Raw genomic sequence first — 5,222 nt, forward strand, 5'->3', positions numbered from 1 at the left:
ACACACACACACACACACACACCAGCATTCTCCATAGAATTAAACTCAACCCAGAGTTTCATAACAGAATCTTCAAAATATACAGCACAGATTCCAATTACTCAACATACTAAGAATCACAAGAATTTCAACTCATAGGAAAAGACAATCAACAGACACCAATGCAACATCGCATATATGCTGAAATTATGTAACAAAGAATTTAAGGCAGCTATTGTATTATAAAGCAGTTCTATATTATAAATGTTTGAACAATCATAAACACTCTTGAAACAAACATCAAAATAAAAAGTCTCTAAGAAACAGAAAATGCAAAGAAACAAATGGAATCTTAGAGCCAAAATGACAATAATCAAACCTAAAAATGTGATACACTGGATGGACTCAAGAGCAGAGTGGAGATGATAGAGAAGTCACTGGACTTGAAGATAAATCAGTAGATATTGTCTGATCTGAATAACAGAGAGAAAAAGATAGAGAAATAAATGATCAGAGAGCTTCAAAGACATGTGATTCAATAACAGAAGATTAACATTCATGTCACTGAAGTCCATGAAGGGGATAGGAAAGAATGTATACTAAAAATACATGAGGGTACACTTCAAAAAATTCATGAGAAGATTTGTATTATCTTTCAATCCTATTCGTCCATGAACTTTTTGAAGTACCTTCACATTTGAAGAAATAATAGTGGAGAATTTACCAAGTTTGGCAAAAGACATAAAACTAAAATTTCAAACAAGGTAAATCCAAAGAATTCAATCCATGCTACAACAAACTGCTCAAAACTAAAGATATTTCATTCAGGGTGATAAAAAAGTTCTGGAAATAAAGAGTGGTTGTGGTTCTACAACACTATAAATGTAATTAATGCCACTGAAGTGTACACTTTAAAATGGTTAAAATGATAAATTTTATGTTATGTATATTTAACCACAATTTTAGAAAACAAAACTAAAGACAAAGAAATAATCTTCAAAGCAGCCAGAATAAAATATATTACACACAGGGAAACAATGATTAGAATGATTGTGGCTCTCTTACACAAACCATTGATAACCAAAAGGAAGTGGCACAAAAATTTTAAACTAAGGAACTGTCATCCCAGATTTTACATTCAGTAAAAACATCTATCTGGAATAAAGGTGACATAAAGGTATTGTTGAATAAAGGGAAACTTCCAAAATTTACAGTCAATAAGCCTGCTCTAAAAGAATTGCTAAAGGAAGTTCTTCAGACAGAAGGAAAATAATACCAGAAGGAAACATGAATAATAGGAACAAAGGAAGAGTGACAGAAATGATAAATATCTGGATAAATATAACAGACTATTCTTCTCCCCTTTAGCTCTTTAAAATGTGTTTGATGGTCAAAAGCAAAAAGTGCCTGATAAGATTTTCAATGCACGTAAATGTTATATATAAGACAACAAAGTTATAAAGGAGGAAGTGTAAAGAGACCTATAAGATTATAAGAGTCCCACATCCCAAAAGATGTGATAAAATATTATTTATAAGTAGAGTTTAAAAAGTTAAATATGCATTCTGTAAGCCATGGAGCAACTACTAAAAAGCTATACAAAGAGATATTGTCAAAATCACAATAAATTATCTAAACATGGAATACTATAAATGTTCAAATAACCCAAAATATGGCAGGGAAAGTAAAAGAAAGGGGGAAAAAAGGAAACACACAAAAAGGAAATAATGAAATGGTGAATCTAAATCCAAATATATCAATAGTTATATTAAATGTACATGGTCTAAACACAACAAATAAAAGTCAGAGATTGTCAAAATGGACTAAAAAGACATGAATCAACTACATACTATCCATGAGAAATTCACTTCAAATATACTTATATAGGTAGATTAAAAGTAAAAGAATGAAAAAAGATATAATGCAAACAAAAATTAAAAGAAAGCTGGAAAAACAAACAATCCCATTACAACACATCTATTAAAACGGTTTTAAAAAAACAAATGACAAAATTAAATTCTGGCAAAAATGAACATAAACTGGATCACTCATACACTCCTGGTGGGATATAAAATCAACACATCTATTAAAACGGTTTTAAAAAAACAAATGACAAAATTAAATTCTGGCAAAAATGCACATAAACTGGATCACTCATACACTCCTGGTGGGATATAAAATGGATATAGCCACACTGAAAAACAGTTTTGAAGTTCTTATAAAACTAAACACTAGGATACCACTCAGCAATAAAACTGAACAAAATATTGATATACACTACAAGTTGGATGAATCCCCAGGGAATTATACTGAGTGGGAAAAAAAAATCCCCCAAAGTTACATGCTGTATGACTCTATTTATATAACATTCATGAGGTGACAAAATGATGGAAATGGAGAACAGATTAGTGGTTGCCATGGGTCAGGGATTGGAGGCAGGGGGAATGATTGTGGTTATAAAATGACAACACAGAGATCCTTGTGGTAACGAAAGTGCTCTGTACCTTGACTGTGGTGGTAAATACAGACATCTAGTATCTGACAAAAATCATATTTAACTAAATACACACATACATGAGTACAAATAAAACTGGGGAATTTTTAATAAGATCAGTGAATTGTAGCAATGTCAATTTCCTGGTTGTGATATTATCCTCTATTCTGTAAGATGTTACCATTGGAAGAAATTAGGTAAGGAGTTCACAGGACATCTGTGTATTACTCTTGCAGTTGCATGTGAATCTACACTTATCTCAAAATAAAGGGATTATTTTTAAACAGTAAAAAAGAAAACTGGAGTGAATGGCTATATTAACACCAAAATAAAGTAGACTTCACAGCACAGAAAATTATGAAGGTTTAAAAGGGATATCACATAATGATAAAAGAATTGATTCACCAAGAAGACATAACAATCATATATGTATATACACCAAACAACAGAGCTTAAAATGCATTAAACAAAATTTACTTTAAAAACAAAAAAGAAATAGAGGAGTCTGCAGTTATAGTTGAGACTAGACAGACTGGATCAGATACAGGCATACAGAATCTCAGCACTCATTTAATTATGTTTCATAACACTGAATCCTTGAATGCTGCCAATATTGGTATGGAGCATTAAAGAACTATTTGAGTCAGATCCTAGAACTCAACAATCTATTCAGTAATAGATAGAACTAGTAGAAAATCAATAAGAATAGCAAAGAACTGAACATCATAGTAACCAATTGCATCTATATAACATTCCAGCCAACACCAGCAAGATACACAATCTTTCAAGAGTAAATAGAACATTCAACAAGACAGACAATAACTTAGGCCATTATAAGTAAACAACAACAAAACCAAAAAACCTCAGCTAATTAGAAAAGATAGTAATCATATAATGCATGTTCTCAGGCTATACTGCAAACCAGAAGTCAGTAACAGGAAAATCTCCTAATATTTAGAAATTAAAAATCAATATATAAATTCTTAAACCAGTTTCATTGATATTTATTATAATATTTGAAAATTATATGTAATTAAGTCCATTGCACATTAATAATCAGAAAAAAAGTTAAGTCTCTGAAGATACCCTAGCCATTTGTAAATCACGAAATCTGCTGACTGAATCTGCCACTGTAATCCAGCCAATGTCAGTGTGGATCATTAAGGAACCATTTGAGTCATATTCTAGAACTCAAGTTCATATCAGTAAGGGACTATTCCTAAACCAGATGCTAGTGACTAAAATCTACCATTTTTAACAGGGTCTCTTTCACCATACATTTTAATGTTAACCATGTTGCAATTTGTTACTGACAGCAACATTCAAGCATTCAGTGCTATGAAACATAATTAAATCAATGCCGAGATTCCATATGCCTATATCTGATCCAGTCTGTCTAGCTTCCTCTTACACTTAGATAAGTTTAGACATTTTATGATTGAAAGGCTCTCAGTTTCTGAAATGTGAATGATTTTTAGACACCTGAGATAGATAGGAGACTTTCTCATCTAGAGGAAATAATGTTTGACTTGAGAAGGCCATAGGTCAGTGTTGAGATATTCTACTGTGTCAAATAAAGGAGGAGTTGGTTATGATATATTTCACTATTTTAAGTGTGTGTTATGCTAGTGTTTCTGAATTTTCTAACTTCAGATTCCACTCTCATCTCCAACAGGTAGCAATGGAGTTATCTTAAAGACAAAAGAAAAATATTCCAAAAAGTAAATAATGTGAGCATTATTAATAAACACAAAACATGAATTTGGGGCCGGCCCGGTGGCGCACTGGATAGTGCACCGCTTGGGAAGCGCGGCGGGAGCTCCCGCCCGAGGGTTCGGATCCCACATACGGACCGGTTCCCGCTCACTGGCTGAGCGAGGCGTGGGAGCAACACCGAGGGTTGCGATCCCGTTGCAGGTCCCCGGTCCGGTACGGGGGCAACACCGTGGGTTGCGATCCGTTGCCGGACACGGAAAAAAGACAAAAAGACAAAAAAAAAAACGTGAATTTGTTACAATGATCCACATAAAAAGAAAAGAAAATGTGTAATGCCCACAGCCTCCATCTTCAACTGGCATTTATTCAGCAAATATTTATTGACTGTCTATTGGGTGCCAGACATTACACAGTCATTGCTCTTGAGAAATACCCAGTTCAATAAGGGAGACAGACATATAAACAAACAATTACAATTTAATCTGACATATGCTATAACAAAAGGGCCACAGACAAAGGTATATTGACAGAGGCTTCACAGAGAAGACATCTGGGATAGGCTTTTGAGTGGGTAGGACAGTTTCCATGAGGAAGTGACAGAGGAGGAACCAAGAGAAGGATGGGTCCATTCACAGGCAGAGAGTGAAAGAGCGTGATTTAATAACACCAGAACGTGGGGTACTTTAAACATAGGATGAGAAGGGTTAACATGGGATAAAGACTCAGAACAGCCAGTTTGGGGAGAGTCTTTGACATCCTGGAGGCTTTGAGGCAGGGGAGAGAACTGATCAGAAGTTTCCTCAAAAATCCTAACTCTGGAGACAGGCAACATCTATTGCAGTTGTCAAGCAAAAAAAATAAAAAATGTACTTAACAAAAACAGCGATGGAAATAGAGAGGGAAGGACAGATTCTGGGGATATGTATCAGATAAAATGGAAAAGACTTGGTAATCCAACTGGCTGTGAGGAAGAAGTCAGGAGTGGATCCCATGTTCCCACTTGGATGGCAGTCTAAAGATGGAGAAGACAGAG

Source organism: Galeopterus variegatus, unplaced genomic scaffold (genome assembly GCF_000696425.1).
Source record: "Galeopterus variegatus unplaced genomic scaffold, G_variegatus-3.0.2 Scaffold1857, whole genome shotgun sequence".
NCBI classification, from domain to species: Eukaryota; Metazoa; Chordata; class Mammalia; order Dermoptera; family Cynocephalidae; genus Galeopterus; species Galeopterus variegatus.